At 46.8% G+C, this 23242-nt stretch overlaps 1 protein-coding gene across 2 annotated transcripts in view; it reads left to right on the top strand.

Moving 5' to 3' along the window:
* Window positions 1-23242, top strand: part of PCDH11X (protocadherin 11 X-linked) — a 985888-nt gene that overhangs the window by 262699 nt on the left and 699947 nt on the right. The window lies entirely within an intron of this gene.

Below are 23242 nucleotides of genomic sequence, written 5' to 3'. Positions count from 1 at the left end.
CCTATTTATTTATAGAAATGTCAAATTTCACCAAAAGCTTCAGTCAAGTAAAATTAGTGCCACACACAATTTTAAATTGATTATGTCAAGCTGTATTAATGAACATTTATTTTTGGATTAGATAGTGTTAACAGAACCAGTTAGGTTAATTAATATATAGGTGTACAAAATTGTATTAATTATTATCATTATTATTTTCTGGTCTTCCTATTCAACAAGTTTCAAGCTGTACAATTCAGCTGTACAAAACAGAACTCAGGAAAACAGCTTTAAATGTAATTTAAATGGTGCTGAATATTGCTATGTTTTATGGGTCATTGAATACACTCATGTAGTGAGATTCTGTTTTTCCTGCAGCTGTCTTTTAATATAATGTCAGATGCTGAGCTGAAATAGTGTTGGAATCTTCTGAGCTTTGCTTAAAAAAAAGGGAGCGGAGGGAAATAATTTAATTGAATTTAGTTTTCGGTATTGTAGCTTTAAGCTTTCACAGCTGTATTAAAAATATTAGAGCAGAATTCTGAAAACCAAAAGAATTTACAATCAAATAAATTATTCCTTGTGGTAGGCATAGAAATTAAAGTTTGTACAGCACCCTATGTATGTAAAGTACTACATACAGAGATTTGTACTGTACCTTGCACAATGAAGTCCAGGTCCATGACGAGGGGTCATAGATTCATAGATATTAAGGTCAGAAGGGACCATTATGATCATCTAGTCTGACCTCCTGCACAACGCAGACCACAGAATTTCACCCACCCACCCCTGCGAAAAACCTCTCACCTATGTCTGAGCTACTGAAGTCCTCAAATCATGATTTAAAGACTTCAAGGAGCAGAGAATCCTCCAGCAAGTGACCCGTGCCCCATGCTACAGAGGAAGGCGAAAAACCTCCAGGGCCTCTTCCAATCTGCCCTGGAGGAAAATTCCTTCCTGACCCCAAATATGGCGATCAGCTAAACCCTGAGCATATGGGCAAGATTCACCAGCCAGATACTACAGAAAATTCTTTCCTGGGTAACTCAGATCCCACCCCATCTAATATCCCATCACAGGCCATTGGGCCTATTTACCCTGAATATTTAATTACCAAAACCATGTTATCCGATCATACCATCTCCTCCATAAACTTATCAAGTTTAATCTTAAAGCCAGATAGAGCTTTTGCCCCCACTGCTTCCCTTGGAAGGCTATTCCAAAACTTCTCTCCTCTGATGGTTAGAAACCTTCATCTAATTTCTAGTCTAAACTTCCTGGTAGCCAGTTTATATCCATTTGTTCTTGTGTCCACATTGGTACTGAGCTTAAATAATTCCTCTCCCTCTCCGGTATTTATCCCTCTGATATATTTATAGAGAGCAATCATATCTCCCCTCAACCTTCTTTTAGTTAGGCTAAACAAGCCAAGCTCCTTGAGTCTCCTTTCATAAGACAAGTTTTCCATTCCTCGGATCATCCTAGTAGCCCTTCTCTGTACCTGTTCCAGTTTGAATTCATCCTTCTTAAACATGGGAGACCAGAACTGCGCACAGTATTCCAGGTGAGGTCTCACCAGTGCCGTGTATAACGGTACTAAAATCTCCTTATCCCTACCGGAAATACCTCTCCTGATGCATCCCAAGACCGCATTAGCTTTTTTCACAGCCATATCGCATTGGCAGCTCATAGTCATCCTATGATCAACCAATACTCCAAGGTCCTTCTCCTCCTCCGTTACTTCTAATTGATGCATCCCCAGCTTATAACTAAAATTATTGTTATTAATCCCTAAATGCATGACCTTACACTTCTCACTACTAAATTCCATCCTATTACTATTACTCCAGTTTACAAGGTCATCCAGATCCTCCTGTATGACATCTCTGTCCTTCTCTAAATTGGCAATACCTCCCAGCTTTGTATCATCCGCAAACTTTATTAGCACACTCCCATGAGTCTGAGCTCTATGGTCATACAAATAAATAATAAATAAAATAATAATAAAAATATTGTCTTAATAATCACACTAGTGATTAGATAAAGTGTCAAGTATTATGAACGTTCATAACTATTAGTGTTTCATTAGACAAACATTTGAATGGAAAATATCAGGGTGGCCTTATAATTTCTTCCCAATATAATTTAGGCCTCCATTCAGGACAGCACTTAAGCATGTTTGTAAATCGCATCAAAGTCAATGGGACTTAAGTATGCACCTAAAATTGAACAGGTATCTAAGTGCTGTCCTGGATAGAGATGGACTCAAGCATATGCTTAAGTGCTACACTGTATCAGGACCTAATGTTCTAGCTGTTGTGTGTAATTGCCCCCTCTTGGGTGGGACTGAGGCCACAATCTGCTCTCACTTAAGATGGTTCTCAAAATGGCTGCTGTGTTTCTTAATGTTACTGAGGATATAATCTGCCCTAGGCATAGGTGACTACCACTTCCATTCATCTGCTCTTCCCTGCTTCCTAACAGCATAGAGAAGTCATCTCTGAAGACAGCTTGGCTTCATTCCCGCTGGGAACAATCGGAGGAAGTGACCATCTTTGCTAAGGGCTAAATATGTCCTCAGACTCAACAATGGGTCATGACACTCATTTTTAAAGAGGGAAATTCTGGATGCGTTTCTCTGAACAAGATTTTATGCACCAGCTTGTGCTGAATTAGAAACTTTCAGTTATGAACAGTGGCAAACAATTATTCCTGTTTCTAAATGTTTTTAAAACTACCCATTGTACAAGGTCTAGTCAAAAGGAAGGACAGGGAGGAGAAAACGGGGTTTGTGTGTTGGGGAAAGTGGAGGGCAGGAGGGAAGGGAAAACAAGTTTACACTTTGTCAGTTTTGCACGTCTTGGTGATGCAAAGTATCATCATAATTGGTCTGTATTCTCCAGCCAGTTTGTTCTGCTTCTTCCTACTCCCACCTACAGCTGGGACACCCATATTCCCATCTGCCCTCTGTCAGATCTTCAGGGGTTGGTGGGTAGCTGTTCTCCCCAATGCCTTCTTCAGGGAGTTGTCAGGTAAGAGTCATTGCTCTCTTGTTGCGTGCAAGAATCTAGCCCTGCCCGCTCCCTGGAGTGGCAGGGATGAGGCTAGTGCACATGGAGGAGAGGGGCACTTCCTTGGAGATCAGCATTCTGTGGGAGCTGTGCCTGCAAATATTGGTCTATTTCTAGCAGCTGTAAAATGACCCTACAGATTCAGTTCTTGTGAATCTTGAAATGAAAGGCATAAATATTGTCACCATACCTTACAGAATAGTCTGTATTGTGGTGATAATAGGATAGGTTTGAAGAGTATCTAAGATTTCTTGTTTCAGGAATACAGTCAGTGATGTTGACTTGAGGTGATTTGCACTCTCTTATACTGACCCTATGAAATCTATAGTGTAAGCCCAAATTTTTTTTCTTAATTGAAACACAAAATGTTCCATCTCTCTGCCCTTGTTTAAATAATGACTTTAGGTTCTTTCAGGCAGAGAAGTTCTGAGTATTCATTTATGCATCTTTTAATTAGAGGACTGCAGAGCCGGGTTGTTTGTATATTATCAGATCTCCCATTAGAACCCAAAGGAATATACATTGTTAAAAAAGCATTGATTAAACAAGTGGCCACTATTAGAAAGGGCAGCTTCATTGTGTGAAGGTTTAGTTTAATCAGGAGAGGAGCTCTTGGAAAGCCTGAGGGCAACATTTACAAATGTTTCCACATGTCAATGCAGCTTTGGACGCTGAACAGATTTTCACTATGAAGTTAGTGACCAAGCAGAGACTTGGATTGCTTTTAAGTGTTTGTCTTGGATAATGCTGCATTGTTAATTTAAAAACCATTTTCTGAGTGTTTAAATGCCAGCCAGATTGGAGAGTTTAACAAAATGTTCCGGTATCAACAAGCTAACTCCAGGAGGGCTTTTGCTTCTTAGGGTATGTCTACGCTACGAAATTAGGTTGATTTTATAGAAGTCGATTGTTAGAAATCGATTTTATACAGTCGATTGTGTATGTCCCCACTAAGCACATTAAGTTGGTGGAGTGCATCCTCATTACCGTGGCTAGCATCGATTCATGGAGCGGTGCACTGTGGGAGGTTATCCCACAGTTCCTGCAGTCTCCGCTGCTCATTGGAATTCTAGGTTAAGCTCCCAATGCCTGATGGGGCAAAAACATTGTCGCAGGTGGTTATGGGTACATGTCGTCAGTCTCTCTCCCTCCCTCCGTCCATGAAAGAAACTGTAGACAATCATTTTGCGCCTTTTTTCCTGGGTTACCCATGCAGACTCAATAGCATGGCAAGTGTGGAGCCCGCTCGTCTCACCTCTGCTGTTGCGAGCATTGTAAACACCTCGGGCATTATACTGCAGTATGTGCAGAACCTGGCTAAGAGACACCAGCATGAGGACGATTGTGATGAGGACATGGACACAGACGTTCCTGAAAGCATGGGATGTGGCAATTGGGACATCATTGCAGCAGTGGGGCTGGTTGATACAGTGGAACGTAGATTCTGGGCCCGGCAAACAAGCACAGACTGGTGGGACCACATAGTCTTACAGGTATGGGATGATTCCCAGTGACTGTGAAACTTTTGCACGCATAAGGCCACTTTCCTGGAACTCTGTGAGTTGCTTTCCCCCACCCTGAAGCGCAGGAATACCAAGATGAGAGCTGCCCTGACAGTTGAGAAGCAAGTGGTGATAGCCCTGTGGAAGCTTGCAATGCCTGATTGCTACTGGTCAGTCGGGAATCAATTTGGAGTGGGCAAATCTACTGTGGAGACTGCTGTGATTCAGGTAGCCAGTGCAATCACTGACATTGTGCTATCAAGGGTAGTGACTCTGGGAAATGTGCAGGTCATAGTGGATGGCTTTGCTGCACTGGGTTTCCCTAACTGGGGTGGGGCGATAGACAGAACGCATATCTCTATCTTGGCACCGGACCACCTTGCCAACCAGTACATAAACCACAAGGGGTACTTCTCAATGGTGCTGCAAGCACTGGTGGATCACAAGGGACGTTTCACCGACATCAATGTAGGATGGCCGGGAAAGGTGCATGACGCTCGCATCTTTAGGAACTCCGGGCTGTTTGAGCAGCTGCAAGAAGGGACTTACTTCCCAGACCAGAAAATTACTGTTGGGGATGTTGAAATGCCAATAGTTATCCTTGGGGACCCAACCTACCCCTTGCTCCCATGGCTCATGAAGCCGTACACAGGCAGCCTGGACAGTAGTAAGGAGCTGTTCAACTATAGGCTGAGCAAGTGCAGATTGGTGGTAGAATGTGCCTTTGTACGTTTAAAAGCTCGCTGGCACTGTTTGCTGACTATGTTAGACCTCAGTGCAACCAATATTCCCATTGTTATTACTGCTTGCTGTGTGCTCCATAATATCTGTGAGAGAAAGGGGGAGATGTTTATGGTGGGGTGGGAGGTTGAGGCAAATTGCCTGGCTGCCAATTTTGAACAGTCAGACACCAGGGCGATCAGAAGAGCACAGGTGGCACGCTGCGCATCAGAGAGGCTTTGAAAACCAGTTTCATGACTATCCAGGCTACGGAGTGTGTTTCCCCTTGATGCAAACCCGCCTCCTTTGTTGCTTTTAATTCCCTATAAGCCAACTACCCTCTCCCCTTCGATCACAGCTGGCAAAGGAAATAAAGTCACTATTGTTTTGAAACCATGCATTCTTTCTTTATTAATTAAAAAAAAAGGGAGATAACTGATAAGGTAGCCCGGGTGGGGGAGGAGGGAAGGACAAGGCCACATTGCTCATTGTAGCCACACTACAAATCAAAACTGTTTGAATGACAGCTTCTGTTGCTTGGGCCACCCTCTGGAGTGGGGTGGCTGGGTGCCCGGAGCCTCCCTCCTCCCGCGCTCTTGGGCATCTGGGTGAGGAGCATATGGAACTTGGGGAGGAGGGCAGGCGGTTGTACAGTGGATACAGCGGCGGTCTGTACTCTTGTTGGCTTTCCTGCAGCTCCCACCAGACGCCTAGGCATGTCAGTTTGCTCCCCCATTAGCCTCAGCATTGCATCCTTCCTCTTCTCATCGCGCTCACTTAATGCTTTCCTGGTCTCTGTCATTGTATGTCTCCATGCATTCAGCTGTGCCCTATCAGTGTGGGAGGACTGCATGAGCTCGTTAAACATGTCATCGCGAGTGCGTTTTTTTTTGCCTTCTAATCTGCGATAACCTCAGGGATGGAGATGATAGGGGGAGCACAGAAACTTTGCACCTACAGGAGGATAAAAAGGGAGAGTAAAATTTAAGATGATACATTTCTGAGAACAAAAGGGAGACTCTTTCACAGTGAATCAAGCAATTCACAGCACATGTACTTTAGGTACAAGGTCGCATTTTGCCTTTTTTATTGAGCGCCATTCTGTTGGTATGGTGACACATCACACACGTCTGGGCAACAGAATTCGGTTTCCAGGCAGCCATGGTAAGCCAAAGGGTACGCAGGTTTGTCTTCTAATGCTTCATAACATGTGGGAATGTTTTCAACTGCAGCGCCCTCCTTTCCCATAGCAAACAATGCCGATTTGGTTTGCCATATAAAAGGAGGGGCTGCGGTTTTTGGGTGGATGTGCAGCGCACACCTTTGCACACCCCTCCGCTTGGCTATTTGGTATGATCCTTTCACCCTTCCCCCCGCTGCGTGGCTATTCTGAGGGATGATCCCTTTTAGCCAAACACAGACAGCCCAGTATGAAAGTGATCCTTTTACTGTTCTCTTACAAAAATTCCCCTATTTCAACCAGGTGACCATGACTGATATCACTCTCCTGAGGCTAGCACAGAAATATATAGACTGAATGTTGCTTGAATACGACCAAAACCCAGGACCATTCGCTGCCATGCTTTGTGCTGCAATGATTCCAGACTACTTGCTACTGGCTTGGCGTGGTAAAGTGTCCTACCGTGGAGGACGAAATAAGGCAGCCCTCCCCAGAAACCTTCTGCAAAGGCTTTCAGAGTACCTTCAGGAGAGCTTCCTGGAGATGTCCGTGGAGGATTCCCGCTCCATCCCCAGACATGTTAACAGACTTTTCCAGTAGCTGTACTGGCCGCGAATGCATCCCAAGTCTTCAGGGCAAATCAAACATTAAACACAATTGCTTTTAAACCCTGTACTGTAGTTACAAATGTGCACTCACCAGAGGTGCCTTCTCCGCCTTCAGGGTTGGGGATCCCGTCTTGGGAGGGTATTGGCTCCAGGGTGATGAAAAGGTCCTGGCTGCTGGGGAGAACGGATTCAGCGCTTGCCTGCTGTGCATTCTCCTCCTCCTCCTCTTCCTCATCCACAAAATCCTCCTCTGTGTTGCGTGAGACTCCTCTCTTGCAGGTGTCCATGGACAGTGGTGAGGTAGTGGTAGGGTCCCCCCTAGAATGCCATGCAGTTGATCATAGAAGCAGCATGTATGGGGCTCTGACCCAAAGTGACTGTTTGCCTCCTTTGTCTTTTGGTAGGCTTGCCTGAGCTCCTTGACTTTCACGCGGCACTGCTGTATGTCCCTGTTGTAGCCTCTGTCCATCATGCCCTGTGCGATTTTGGCAGATATATTAGCATTTCTTCTTTTTGATCAGAGTTCTTGCCTGCACAGATTCGTCTCCTCATACAGCAATCAGATCCAGTGTCTCCCATTCGTTCCATGCTGGAGCTCGTTTGTGATTCTGGGGGGACTGCATGGTCACCTGTGTTGCTGAGCTTGCCACGCTGACCAAACAGGAAATGAAATTCAAAAGTTCCCCGGGGCTTTTCCTGTGTACCTGGCTAGTGCATCGGAGCTGAAAGTGCTGTCCAGAGCGGTCACATTGTAGCACTCTGGGATAGCTCCTGGAGGCCAGTAATGTCGATTTGCATCTGCACTACCCCAAATTCGACCCAGGAAGGTGGATTTTAGCTCTACTCCCCTTGCCGGGGAGGAGTACAGAAGTCAATTTTAAGAGCCCTTTTGGTCGACAGAACGGGGTTGCTTGTGTAGATGCATTCATTATAAAATCGACCTAATGTGGCTAAATTCTACCTAACCCTGTAGTGTTGACCAGGGCTTAGAGAACATCGTGTAGAAATGTTAGGATAATGTGAGAAGCCTAAGAAGAAAACTTAATGTTGTTGGATATGACACAAACAAGTGGATTAATCTGCATTAAAATGGATTGCAGCCATTAATACGCTTCTGTAATAAGTTGGGGGGAGGGAGCTACCTGTCCTTCACTGATTTTTGTCATAAAAGAAAACATTAAAGAAACAGCAGGACAAGACATATATTTCAAGTAAAGTAGAAGAAGCTGTCTTTTCTGTTTGGTTTTGCACTTGGGGAATTTTTCTTCATCTCTTCCTTCAAAGGTAGCAGAGAATTCATTTACAATAGCCTGAGGTTATGATAGAAAAACAAAGACTTGCAATTTAGCATAATTCAGGAAAAACAAAATCATTCAATTAGGCTAACTCACTCGGTTGTTCTTGGAGACTTATGAAGGTTGGGAAGGACACCTAACTTCTGATTTTTAAAAGAGTTAGTCTACAGACTAGAAGGAAAAAAGGAAGGGTAAGAGAATAAGGCAAGGGGGGATTAGAAATGAGTATTTAGACTAAAACAAAGTCTCAGCTTTCAGCTGATGATTTAACAAGGGTTTAAAGTATGAGAGCAAGAACTCAGACTGGGAAGTCTTGTCAGTTACAAGGATAATGAATCTAATCTGGAAGATAAATTGTTCATAGAAGGTAAGGTGGCTGAATTTTTGATACAAGTGGCTGTATGATCATGAGAGCTTTGTCTCTAATGATAACACAGCTACTTCTTCTTGAAAACTGAGTTACCTCACCTTTAGTGAGTAATTTGTCTTCTAGACTTGATGCATTATCCTTTTAAGTGACATTTTCCCCCTCTGTTCTAAGGGTTCACTTGCAGAATTCTGACAGCAAATAGAAGCAGAGAGACAAGCCTTTAGTACTTCTGAGGTATGTTAGTTTGTTATATTTTGAATCTTTAAGGCTTTAATATAATGGAAAATATGGCAAAGTGCTTCCGCATCCCATCCCCACCCAGCTGATTTTTGTCTTCTTTTTCCTAAATGAGTTATATAGACTCAGAGCATGTGATTTACTATGGAATAAGGATTTTTTCTTTTTTCTCAAATCAGCAACAGGAGCTGTTCATTTGGTTATTCAGAAAAGCAAATCTGCTACAGATCTGAATTAAAATCTCCTGATACACTTATTAATAGCATTTCCCTATTAATTAGGGCATCTCTCAACTCCATTACTGTAAATAAACATGCCTAATCTGTGTTTAATTGTGTTCAGGATATGCTCTTTGCCATGGAGCGTCCCATTATGGGCTGTGGTCACAGATCAAGGTATTTAATGGTTAAATAGCTTGTGAATGCCTTAGGGGAAAGTCCTTGAGTAGGTTATGGGAACTGATGCAGGGTGTGATACAGCATGGCCAGAGGGTGGCAGCAGCAGGAGAGTGTTTTTTGTTTTTTTGTTTTTTTTGAAGCAGAAAAGAATTTTATTTGTATAACACTTACAAGGAATCACCAAAAAGGATAAAGCAAAACTATGCAACAAAACAAAAGCAAACACAAGGTATAACACAGCAGCCTTCAGGAGGGAGAAGTGTTCAGGCTAGCCTGGGCCCAGAGCGGGGGGGCTTCCTCGACACTCGTGGTCTTCCACCCTCCTGAGTTATCTGGTGGCCTAGAGCCGGGGGGGGGGGCTTCCTCGACACTCGTGGTCTTCCACCCCCTCGAGTTACCTAGTGCCACGCCCAGTGTCACCGATTATTCCTCTCCTGAGAGTGCCCGACAAGATGGGCACAGCTGCGGGGTGGGCGGTTTGGGGGTGGGGGAGGGGATGTACACCACATATGATAGGACCCCTCCTAGGTGACAATAATGATAGTATCCACAGCGGCTGGGGCTGGGGTCTCTCGCTCTTCCCCTCAATCAAAGGGTCAGACGGAGGGAACCCGACGGGGTCACCGAGCAGAGAACCTCGGATAGCGCCCACCGCTCCTCGAAGGCATCAAGGGAGTCAGTGGATGCCGCCCAGAGGAACTCCGCCCGGATACATGAATGTACTGAGGATCGGAAAACGGCCCTACAATCGCAGGACGCTTCATTAGCCAACCTCCCCTCTCTGGTTTTATAAATGGCTGTTTTAGCTAGGGCTAGGAGGAGGTTAACCAGGAGATCTCGCGATTTTGTGGGGCTACGGATGGGGAGTGTGTAGATAAAAAGGTGAGGGGAAAAGTGGAGCCAAAAGCATAATAAAATATTCGTGAGGAGCCGGAAAAGGGGCTTTAATCTGGCACACTCTAAATATACGTGCGCCAGGGTTTGCCTCATGTTGCAAAAGGGGCAAGTATCTGGGATGGGGGTGAACCGCGTCAAAAACACGCCCGTGCTCACAGCTCCGTGGAGGAGCCGCCAACTAATGTCCCCGACGGGCCTCGGGACCAAGGTGGAATACAGGCTGGCCCACCGAAGTTGCTCACCCTCCAAAGGTGGCAGGAGGTCCTGCCACTTTGTATTGGGGCGGGACACCAGGGTGTGGGCATGAAGGGTGTGAAACGTGAGTGTGTATAGATATTTCCATGGCGCGATTTGGAAGCTGACCGGCTGCAGTTCATGCAGCCGGCTCGCAGTGAAAGGGTGAGGGGTTTGTTGGGATCTACGGGGTAGGGGCCCAATTGAAAGGTCCGGCAGGCCTGGGGTAGAGGGTGGGAGGGGTGCGCCCTCACGCAGGGCTCGGTTGAGATAAGCCCGAGCAGCGGGCATCAAGGCGGCCTTCACCTCCTGAAGTACGCGCCGGGGGGTACGAGGTCTGGAGAGCCCCATGCACCGAGCGAGCATCAGGGGATCCAGCCAGTTTCCCCGGTCGTAGTCCAGGAGGTCTCCGATTCTCGTGACTTTTGCCAGGACCAAACTCTGGCGCACCGAGCGGGACTCCGCCACCTGCAAGCAGGAGAGTGGTTTTTTTTGAAGCAGAAAAAAAAAAATTATTTGTGTAACACTTACAAAAAATCACCAAAGAGAATAAAGCAAAACTATGCAACAAAACAAAGCAAACAGAAGGTATAACACAGCAGCCTTCAGGAGGGGGAAGTGTTCAGGCTAGCCTGGGCCCAGAGTGGGGGGGCTTCCTCGACACTCGTGGTCTTCCACCCCCTCGAGTTACCTAGTGCCACGCCCAGTGTCACCGATTATTCCTCTCCTGAGAGTGCCCGACAAGATTGGCACGGCTGCGGGGTGGGCGGTTTGGGGGTGGGTGTACACCCACATGTTATAGGACCCCTCCTAAGTGACAGTGATGATGATATCCATAGTGGCAACGGCTGGGGCTGGGGTCTCTCGATCTTCCCCTCAATCAAAGGGTCAGACGGAGGGAACCCGACGAGGTCACCGAGCAGAGAACCTCGGACAGCACCCACCGCTCCTCGAAAGCGTCAAGGGAGTCGGTGGATGCCGCCCAGAGGAACTCCGCCCGGATACGTGAATGTACTGAGGATCGGAAAACAGCCCTACAATCGCAGGATGCTTCATGAGCCAACCTCCCCTCTCTGGTTTTATAAATGGCTGTTTTAGCTAGGGCTAGGAGGAGGTTAACCAGGAGATCTCGTGATTTTGTGGGGCCACGGATGGGGAGTGTGTAGATAAAAAGGTGAGGGGAAAAGTGGAGCCAAAAGCATAATAAAATATTCGTGAAGAGCCGGAAAAGGGGCTTTAATCTGGTACACTCTAAATATACGTGCGCCAGGGTTTCCCTCACATTGCAAAAAGGGCAAGTATCCGGGATGGGGGTGAACCGTGTCAAAAACACGCCCGTGCTCACAGCTCCGTGAAGGAGCCGCCAACTAATGTCCCCGACTGGCCTTGGGACCAAGGTGGAATACAGGCTGGCCCACCGAGGTTGCTCACCCTCCAAAGGTGGCAGGAGGTCCTGCCACTTTGTATTGGGGCGGGACACCAGGGTGTGGGCATGAAGGGTGTGAAACGTGAGTGTGCATAGATATTTCCATGGCGCGATTTGGAAGCTGACCAGCTGCAGTTCATGCAGCCGGCTCGCAGTGAAAGGGTGAGGGGTTTGTTGGATCTACGGGGTAGGGGCCCAATTGAAAGGTCCGGCAGGCCTGGGGTAGAGGGTGGGAGGGGTGCGCCCTCGCGCAGGGCTCGGTTGAGATAAGCCCGAGCAGCGGGCATCAAGGCGGCCTTCACCTCCGGAAGTACGCGCCGGGGGGTACGAGGTCTGGAGAGCCCCATGCGCCGAGCGAGCGTCAGGGGATCCAGCCAGTCTCCCCGGTCGTAGTCCAGGAGGTCTCCAACTCTCGTGACTTTTGCCAGGACCAAACTCTGGCGCACCAAGCGGGATTCCGCCACCTGCAAACAGGAGAGTGTTAGAAGGGAGCCTTATTCACTGTAGAGGGAAGAAAGTTTGCTATAGATTAATTAAAGCACCTGAAGCCAATTAAAGCACCTGATAACCCTTCAACCACCCCCCCCCTTCAATCAGACAAGGAAGGGAGTTGAAGCAGCGTGATTGGTGTTGGAGTAGAGAGCAGTTTGGAGGAGTCGAAGCAGAATGGATTGGTGTTGGAGTAGAGAGCAGTTTGGAGGAGTCGAGGCAGAGTGGATTGGTGTTGGAGTAGAGAGCAGTTTGGAGGAGTCGAAGAAGAGTGGATTGGTGTTGGAGTAGAGAGCAGTTTGGAGGAGTCGAAGCAGAGTGGATTGGTGTTGGAGTAGAGAGCAGTTTGGAGGAGTCGAAGCAGAGTGGATTGGTGTTGGAGTAGAGAGCAGTTTGGAGGAGTCGAAGCAGAGTGGATTGGTGTTGGAGTAGAGAGCAGTTTGGAGGAGTTGAAGCAGAGTGGATTGGTGTTGGAGCAGAGAGCAGTTCGGAGGGAAGCAGAGGAGAGTTTGGAGAACTGCTGTGGTGGGCTAAGAAGACCATGACCCTAGGTAAAGGGACACCTGGTTTGTGCAGAGAGAGGGCAGGAAGCCCCACAAGCTGAAGAGCAGGAGAGGGAAGTAGCCCATGGGAAGGAACTGCTAGTTCAAGTGGTTTACCGCTATCCCTAGGGCTCCTGGGCTGGGACCCAGAGTAGAGGGCGGGCCCGGGTCCCTCCCTCTCCACTCCCCTCCTCTAGGACACTAGTGGGGTAGTTAATACCCCAGTTCAGGGGCAAGAAACGGTGCCCTGAACCTTCCCCAAGAAGAGAAAGCGTGAGACCCATCAAAGTAGTGCCGGCAATTTGCCACTAGGGCTAGTCCCTCGATTTGTGCAGGGTGTGCAAGTGCCCTTCCTGTCAGAATTCTTTTCCAGGCTGGAAATATTTGCATTCTGTTTAGACTCTTTATTCCCTGTTTCCTCAGGATCCCTCAAATCCCAGACTCTCCCAGCCCTCTCAGGTGCCCACTCCTTTGCAGGGCTCCATTTGAAAGTGCTTGCAAATCCAAATCATAATTCATTTTATTTGGTCACCCCAGTTCCTTGCATCCATTCCCCCATTTAATCTGTTGCTGTCCTAGGTACTCTTTCCCACCATTATGCTTTCATTCTTTCTTAGAAAATATAATTGAATTAACAGGCAGACCTGAATATGCAGTATAGAGTGAATACACATGCAATGTGTATGCAAATATAATCTATTTTAGGTGTGAATCCTCATGAATTTTCCTCCAGCCACAGAAGAAGAGTATTTATAACCTTGTATTCTGGAGTGTGGACCTGACTGTTATTCACTCCTGTGGAAGAGATGTTCTTGAGGAAAAGTCCATGGTTATGAAGCCTTGGAATTCCCATGCTGCTTCTCCCTTGGGAGGAAAAGTTAGGTCTGGTTGGAGAAGGGGTATAGTATTTAAAACCCACAAAGGATGCATGGACATGCCACACTTGTTCCCAGGCACTCATGCAAGCAGACACCTTTGTTCGCTCTCGGCTCACTCTTCCTGGCATCATGGCTCACCGGAAAGAGCTGTATTTATATCATGACTCCTCAACTGCACCTGCCTTCTGGGGCTCAGCCCATGGAGCTCAGAGTGAGAATCTGGGAACTCTGCTAATAGCAGCAGTATTCATTGTGGATTCAGAAGGAAAGCATACCAGCTGATCTCTGGCTTCTCTCCTCTCTGGTCCAGCTCCCACACAAGTAACATGGGTTGGTATTGGGAAAGAGATTTGCCCCTTAATGTTCACATATAAACAAAAGCTGAAAGTAAGGATTCTTCTGTGGATTGGTGGTCTCTCCGCAGTTTTCCATCCTCTCAATTTCTCCCAAAATCTCCAAGACAAATCTTCCTCTTATAAATATCATCATCATCATCATCATCATCATCACTCCCATAACCACATTGGTCACTGGTGCACCATCACTGATGAGCAATCAACCAATTGTCTCCACCCCTGACGATTGTGTATCAGTGCTTGAGTCTCCGCGAAGTTCCTGTCCACTCTTTCATGTTGTCAATCCTTCTCTTCTTCTGTCTACCTCTTCTTCTCTTTCCCTGTACTGTCCCTTGGATAGGCCAGATGATCTTGTTACATGGCCGTACCACTTCAGCTTGTGCTTCATCACGGTTGTCAGGAGGTCTTCATATGACCCAACGCACTGGGTGATGATGTTGTGGACCTCTTCATTAGTGACATGGTCGAAGTAGGAGATGCCCAGGATTTTACGGAAGTATCTCATCTCTGCTATCTGTATTTTCCATTCAAGTTCTGCCGTAAGGGTCCATGTCTCGCACACATACAGAAAAATGGAGATGACCAATGCGTGCAGCAGTTTCAGTTTGGATTCCAGGGAGATGTTCTTATTCCTCCAAACTGGCTTTAGCTTTTGCCACTACTGCTGTTTACACAGTTCTTGCATGAATTTCTGCCTTGGATCCTTCATCAGTGATTGCCCCCAAATACTTGAACTGTTTCACTGTCTCCAGCTCTTGTCCACTGACAGTGATATGTGAGCTGATTCCATCACGTTTGTCATTAACTTGGTTTTCTCTGCACTGATTTCCATGCCATATTGTGTGAAGATTTCATCCAATCATTTCACAAGGTTGGCAAGTTCATCTTCGCTGCCTGCCAGGCCATCAATGTCATCAGCTAACCGAAGATTTGAGATATATTTTGTCTGAAAAAAGCAACTAAAGAGTTCCAGATGGTAAACTTTCCCCCCCAGATTAAATACATTTACAAAAAGAAGATGTATAAAATCCAGATGGGAAAGGAAAGATGAGGAAAAGGGAGTGGGGAGATCCCAGGAAACCCCAAAGCTTTAATTTTTACAAATACATATTGAAAAAATATGATCCCACATTTTGCGCAAGTACAGTTATGATCCTGTGTATGTTGGCAAGCAAACTATATCATGGTTGTAATGAGGCATGCACTTTGCATGCTGTGGTGGACCCTTTTTAAATTCCTGTGGTAATATTTCTGATGAGAAGGAAGATTAAGACACTGGCTTAGTACTAAGTGTTCAATTCCTAGTTGTAGCATAGCTTCCTGGGTGACGTTAGTCTAATCCTTTTGGGCCTTAGCTGTACTGCGCTTGGTGCAGAGGCATCCTCTTGCCTGCGCAGAGCCCTGTTGAAGCTGAGGGGGCCTCATGCAGAAGTTACAGGCTTGATGAAGAAATTACTGGGGGAGTCCTGTGTTACGCAGGAAGTCATACTAGATTAACCTAATGGTTCCTTCTGGCCTTAAAATCTATCGAACTGTGTGACAGTGCACACTCACATCTTGTGTACACCTCCTGTCAGTTGGGTACAAACCTGCACACACTCTCTCTGCTGCCAGCGCTCCCTGCCAGCTGTTAACTTTGTCAGCTGAGTCTTCAGTGGCCCAGGCCTCTGGCCAGGTCACACACAGTCAATATGTGAACGAACAAACAAACAAACTCCTTCGGGGGTAAAAGGTCCCAAAGGGCTTGTCCCTGTGCCCTTGTTAGAGTCTTTAGCCCTGTCTTTAGCTCAGTCCTCAGCCCCTGGTGGGCTAGCTTTAAGTTCCAACCTGTCCTTTCTCCCTGGAGACTCTTTTCCTTATCAAGTCTTCTTGCCCCAGCTCTCCAGCCAGGTCACTGAGTTCTGTCCCCTTCCCAGGGTAACAAAGTTCACCTAATTGTTTCAGAGTAACAGCCGTGTTAATCTGTATTTGCAAAAAGAAAAGGAGTACTTGTGGCACCTTAGAGACTAACCAATTTATTTGAGCATAAGCTTTCGTGAGCTACAGCTCACTTCATCGGATGCATACTGTGGAAAGTACAGAAGATGTTTTTATACACACAAACCATGAAAAAATGGGTGATTATCACTACAAAAGGTTTTCTCTCCCCCCACCCCACTCTCCTGCTGGTAATAGCTTATGTAAGGAGAGTGATCACTTTACATAAGCTATTATTACCAGCAGGAGAGTGGGGTGGGGGGAGAGAAAACCTTTTGTAGTGATAATCACCCATTTTTTCATGGTTTGTGTGTATAAAAACGTCTTCTGTACTTTCCACAGTATGCATCCGATGAAGTGAGCTGTAGCTCACGAAAGCTTATGCTCAAATAAATTGGTTAGTCTCTAAGGTGCCACAAGTACAACTAATTGTTAGCCCTCTACAGGACTTCAGCCCCATCGTAGAGCCCTTTGCTTGGGCTTCTACACAAAACTTGTCCCCTTCTCAGGGCTTTGGCCACCCTGCCAGTGGCCAGGGGTGGAGAAGGATCCAGGTCTATTCACTACTCCAGGTCCCAAACCAAGGACTCTACAAATAGCAGCCAGGTGCTGCTTCCTTTAATTCCATTGCTGCAGCTGTTCCGTGGGCGACTTCTTACATCACCCCTTCCTCTTCACCCCTGCCTTTAACTCAGGGTTCCCTGTCTGTTCCCTGCTTGTGCAGGGTCTCTCCCAGGCCTCCTCACCTGGAGAGTCTCACAGCCTTCCAGTCCTTCCTCACCCTTCTGGGCCCAGCCAGCAACTGTTCTGCTCAGGCCCTGCAGCTCCTTTTAAGTGAGCCTGCTTCATTCTGAATAGCTGCTGTCTTGTAGCCCTTCTAGTAAGGTTACCACCTGGCTGGTATTTGACCAGCCTGGCCAGGTTTTTTTATGAATTTCCCAGTTGCCAGGAAAATAATTTAATCCGCCAGGTTTTTTTTTTAACATGGATCGTAAGATTTGCATTATTATCACAATACACTGGGATATCTAATGATAAAAGTTTGTGTGTCTAGCTAAAGATGCTACAGTGTTCCCACTTCTGCAGTTTATGTGATAACAGATCAAAACTGTTGAAAATATAGCAGCTGTCTGCCCACCAGCACTCAAGTGCATCACACGTGTGTGAGAGAAAGGGTTTGACTCATGAGAGAGTGAGGAGACTTGGCAAAAGGTGATGAAAAACAAATGCCTGTTTGTTATCAGTGATATCCATCTTATCTATAGGTGTTCTCTCTAGATCAGTGGTTCCCAAACTTTTCATGTTGTGCCCCCTTTACCCCTGTCTGTGCCTCCACTGGGAGACGTGGTTGGGAGCCAGGACCAGCAGTGGGGCCACAGCTCGCAGGGCAGATGGGGCAGACAGGGTAAGGCTGGGGCTGGAGCCATGGCCAGATAGGGAGCCAAGGGCAGGGCCTACAGCTAGGGGCAGGACTGGGGCTGGGAGCAGGGCTGGGAGCGGAGCTGCAGCTGGATCATGGTCGGGGGCTGAGGCTGGGGCTGGCAAAAGAGGCTGAGGCTGGGTCTGCAGCTGGTGCAGAGCAGGACTGGGTCTGGAGCTTCCCTGGGAGTAGTGGCCGAAGCTGGGGGTGGGGCCAGAGCAGAGTGGAGCTGGGTGGCACTTCTTCCTCACCTCCTGTGGGAGCTGGCTTCGGCCCTTACCGTGCCCCCCCAACATTCTAGGGGGGCACGCCCCACAGTGTGCAAACCACTGCTCTAGATACTATATGTGGCTGTTGAAGTGGGAGGATTGCAGAGTTGCCTTGTAGTTGTGGATTGGGGCTGCTGTGGGCTTGCCTTGGCGGATTGTGCCTTTCTTTTACATTTCAAAGGTGGTAACCCTATTTTTCTAGGCAGGCCTAGAGGATCCACCTTTACTGATCCTTTTCTGGGGTGCGATGTGGTAGGCCCGCGAGGCCTCAAAGGGCCTGGTACACAGTGTGTCATCTATCTGTGCCTCAACTCGCCTCTGTACAATGAGAAAAATAATATTTCCTTACTCCCATGGTTGTCATGAGAGTAAATTCATGACTTTTTGGGAGGCTTTCAGGTTCTACACTTACTGGAGCCACATAAGCACCTGTATGGATAAAGAATGATACAGATTTTTATTGGTTCTCCATCAGGGCTGTTACAAGTCTTTCTCAAACTCAGCAGCCATTGTGAGTGTCCATACCTACACTGAGAGATGGCTATACTGAATGAACTATGTACAAATGTCAGATGGTGAGCTACATGTGTGCTTCTCTCCTGACTCCCTCACTCTGGTTACATCACCTGTGTTTTAATTTCTCACTAACAAATGGGGAATGAAGATAATTTTCTTCCATGATATTTAGTTTTGATAGGTGAGAAAAATCTTGAAAATGTGGATTGAGTGGTCTTGAACAGGTAAAAATGGAGGAAAGACACGGTGGAAAATGTCTGCCTGAGATTGTTAGAGTGCAAAAGGGCTTTTGTGTACAGACTGCATTTATCCCTTTGTTTTAACTAGTAAGTAGCAAGCATGGGAACCAAAGCAGCTGGAAGTGTCAGTCAGAAGAGAGAGTAGAGTCAGTCCCAGGGATGTAAAAAAACAATAAAAAGGAATTGATTTTTGTCACACTCCAGGGGTACCTTGTAGTATTTTTGGGAAATATATGCTTATATGTGAAATGTTAGAAGTGACGGAATCAGCATTGTTTACAGGATGGCTCCCTAGGGAAAGAATCTCATTAGGTATATCATGTAGCGAAGTCAGATTCTAGCTAGGAAAAACAAACATGGAAAGTGAACAAACAGAGAACTTCAAGGCATGAAGTATGCTTAGAAACAGCAGCTAACTTAAGTATATCCTCGTGATAACGTAGCTGCGAAGAGTAGTAGGTGACACCACAAGGCATCATAGTTATTCATCCTTTATTTATATATGCAACAAGAGTGGGTGCCATAACATGGTGACATTTGCTTATATTCTATCACAAACACTCACAAAAAAATATAGCTAGCTCTCGTATGCTCTAGAGCAGCATTCAAAAGCACCTGAGGAGAGGATGGGAGAGAAGTGTTTTATTGAACCTGGGGTTGTTGGTGTAATTTGGGGCTGTTTTAATTTTTGCTAGCAGATAATGGCCCTCAAGGGACCACGTCACCATCCAGAATTGCCAAAGCACATTGCATTCTGTCCCTGCCTACCTGCCTTTTTCTACCTTGCCTGTCCAGAATGTTCTTGTAACGGGATGGCTTGCCTGTGGGCTGGAAAGCCTGGCCTAAGCCAGCTCTGATAACAAGATGAGACTCCCACTTGAGAGAGGTCAGGTGATTCCAGTATAAAAGGCAGCAGGAAGCTGAAAGGAGGAATGTGATTGAAAGAGTAGTTGAGACTGCTAGAGGTATGAAGCCTGGTCCTATTGGGTTCTGAGAAGAGATGCTTGGGAGAGTGTGTGGAGCTGGGGCTGGTGAAACAAATTTGGTTCCTGTAGAGCCCTAGCCAGGTGAAGCTTATGAGAGGGAGTTAAAGAAGGGAAAATCTCTTATTTGTTTTGGATATTGGATATTGGGGTTCTGGGTCTTTTTCTTTTAAATCTCTGAGGAGACTGGTGAAAAGTGAGTTAAAGGATTTGCGGTTAAAAGGTTTCTGAGGAGTGAGTTCTTTAAAAGGCCTGGGTGAAGGGGGGAAATGGGGGGATGGCGACAGAGAAAACCCTCATCGTGAAGGGATGTTCAGTAGGCAGCCATCAGGCTACAGTCCACTACACTGGGGCTGAGGAGAATCCTCAGTTGCTTCCTTAGGTATGTTACTGTTTTTTTCCTTAAGTCTCCTACTTCAGCTGTTGGACCACAAATGAAATGTGAATCAATGTGAAATAATATGAATAATCCATATTTGCACTTTCTGTACAATAACTCCTTGCTTAACGTTGTAGTTATGTTCCTGAAAAATGCGACTTTAAGCAAAATGATGTTAAGTGAATCCAATTTCCCCATAAGAATTAATGTAAATGCGGGGGTTAGGTTCCAGAGGAATCTTTTTTTCACCAGACAAAACTATTGTATATATACACACACCTCTACCCTGATATAACGTGACCCGATATAACACGAATTCGGATATAACGTGGTAAAGCAGCGCTCTGGGGGGCGGGGCTGAGCGACCCGGTGGATCAGCGTGTCTGGCTCCGTCATGCTGCTCTGAGCGGCGTGTGAAGGGTGCTAGGCCGGGGCCGAGGGGTTGGATAAGGGGCAGAGAGTCTTGGGATCGGTCAGGGGACAGGGAGCGGGGGTGGGGTGGGGGGTGGATGGTTTGGAGGTTCTGGGGGTGGGGTGGTCAGGGGATGGGGAATAGGGGCATTGGATAGGGCGTGGGAGTCAGGGGGTGGGGTGTGGACAGGGAGCAGGGGGGTTGGGTAGGGGGTGGGGTCCTGGGGGTGATTAGGGATGGGGGGGTGTCTCTGGATGGGGCTGTCTGGGGACAAGGAGCAGGGGGGCTTAGATAGAGGGTGGGATCTTGGGAGGGGTGGTTGGGGTGGGGGGTCTCTGGAGGGGGTAGTCAGGGGAAAAGGAGCTGGGGGGTTGGATGGGTCAGGGGTTCTGAGGGGTCAGTCAGGGGGTGGGAAGTAGGTGGGGGTCAGATAGGGGGCAGGGCCAGGCTGTTTGGGGAGGCACAGTTCAATATAATGCAGTTTCACCTATAACACGGTAAGGTTTTTTGGCTCCCGAGGACCGCATTAGATCAGGGTAGAGGTGTGTGTGTATATATATACACATAGTATGTGTTTTAAACACACAGTTTAATACTGTACATAGCAATGATGATTGTAAAGCTTCGTTGAGGTGGTGAAGGAAGAGGGTGGGATGTTTCCCAGGGAATGCCTTACTGCTAAATGATGAACTAGCACTTGGCTGAACCCTCAAGGATTAACACGTTGTTAATGTAGCCTCACACTCTACAAGGCAGCACAAATGGAGGGAGGGGAGACAGCATGGCAGACAGAGACACACACCCTGTGTATGGGAGAGAGAGAGAGAGATGTGTATTGCCCCTTTAAGTATGCAGACACCACACTCTAAATACATTGTCTTTAAAAAGATCAGGAAGTTGAGACAGCAGCTGCGGCCAGTTCCCTCCGTCCTGAGCCCTGTGGTGTCGCCTCTCTGCTCTATATGGAGAAGGGGTAAGCAGGGGGGCAGGAGTAGGGGGCAACACCCTGACATTAGTCCCCTTCTTCCCACCCCCAGCACAGCAAGCAGGAGGCTCCCGGGAGCAGCTCCCAGGCAGAGGGCAGGAGCAGCACATGGCAGTGGGGGAGGGACAGCTGAACTGCCAGCAGTTGGTAGCCTGCTGGGCAGCTGCTGCACAGGGAACTTAGGGGAGCGGGGAGCTGATGTGGGGCTGCTGGTCCACCCTGGTTCCAAGCCCCCACGAGCTAGCTCCAACGGCAAGCAGTGGACAAAGCAGGCAGCTGCCAAAGGACGTTATAAGGGAACATTGCACAACTTTAAATGAGCATGTTCCCTAATTGATCAGCAACGTAACAATGAAACAACGTTAACTGAGATAACTTTAAGTGAGGAGTTACTGTACATCAGATTTAGTCTATAGAGGGCCCACATTCGGAATGAAGACCTGAGTAGCAAGGGTGTGAGAGATAAATGCTAAAACCTGTTGATTACTGTAATCAAGTGAAAGAACCCAGGGCCTAGAAAAATGGGGGTGAGCTGATGATTTGTAGGTATAAATACCTAATAAAAAAGGCAGTGTGTACGTGTGCCATTGGGGTGCCATTACTGGCATTCAGACACACGTTTTAAGTGTGTGTGTAAACTGCTCATTGAAATGTGCTTATTTCTTTATCAAGACATCATATGTTATTGAGATTTAAATGTCACTTACTTGCTTAAACCCCACCATAGCAAGATAGTTAAATAAGGTGTCTAATAGAATTGGTCAGAAAACTGGAGGCAGAGAGGAGTGAGATGGAAAATTTTCACTTTTGGGGGGGGCACAAAGTCTAAATTTTTCTCTAGGAAACAGTTATTCTAGTCAATGGGTCTATACACATCAATCAAGTTAGACGTGTTTGAGTACCTTGCTGAATAGAGACCTTGATTGTCTGTTACTACTTTTATTTGAGATCTGTGGTGACTTAACTTTATTCAGTAACTTCTTCCTTATGTAGGTATTCATTCTCAAAGTGGAGTTGAACTCCTTTATTGGGTTCTGTCACAGGCTGGTTGGCCCTGTAAGGGGAGTCAGGCTCAGCCTTGCCTTTGACCAGCAGCCCATCCCTAGCTGTTCCTGGTATGGACTCAATCTTAGTGATCTGAGCTGTGTCAAGGAGAACTACAAAAAAGGGAAGAGAACACAGTCAGGGGAGTTCCCAGGAGAAGAGCAGGAGGAATTCCTGTGTCCTCTGGGAAAGGCTTGTTGAAGCTAGCCTGGAGAGAACCATGGGGAACTGTCAGGCCCCTGTGGGGAGCCCTTACATGGAGCCTGTAAGAAGCAGAGACATCTGAGGGGAAACTGCAGGAGTCCCATGGGAGGGCAGGCAATGGGGAACCTCTAGGAAGAAGCAGTATAGAAGAATTCTGCAGGGCCTGAGAGTAGAGGCAAAGAGCAGAGAACCTCAGAATAGCCAAATGGGGCAGAAGAATTATTGGTTTAGGTAGTATTTGGACTCATATTTTGACTTCTTACCCCAGAAAGGGACTGAATTTAAGAGTTGATATGGCTGGAGGGCTAGACCACGGAGGACATAGCCCCAGACAGTCAATCAGAGAGCCAAGGAAGCAGTCAAGAGGGGGTGCTGGAGGCAAAGACCCTTTCAATGCCATCTTCTGAGACCAGGAGTCACTTACAACTGTGAATGAAGCACATATAAGAGCCCATACAATGTTGTGTTTCTTCTTTAAAATGATCTATCAGATGCCAAGAATTTGAGTTAGATTGCAACCAGGTACACAATTTGTGTTCTTGTAGAAGAAAAAATTTTAGAATACAACTCTGGGCTGATCTTAAAACACAATTTTACTTCAAGTTACCTTGTCATCTCTCTGAGAATGATAG

Source organism: Chelonia mydas, chromosome 9 (assembly GCF_015237465.2).
Source record: "Chelonia mydas isolate rCheMyd1 chromosome 9, rCheMyd1.pri.v2, whole genome shotgun sequence".
In the NCBI taxonomy this organism is placed as follows: domain Eukaryota; kingdom Metazoa; phylum Chordata; order Testudines; family Cheloniidae; genus Chelonia; species Chelonia mydas.
This window is presented reverse-complemented; position numbering and strand designations above follow the sequence as displayed.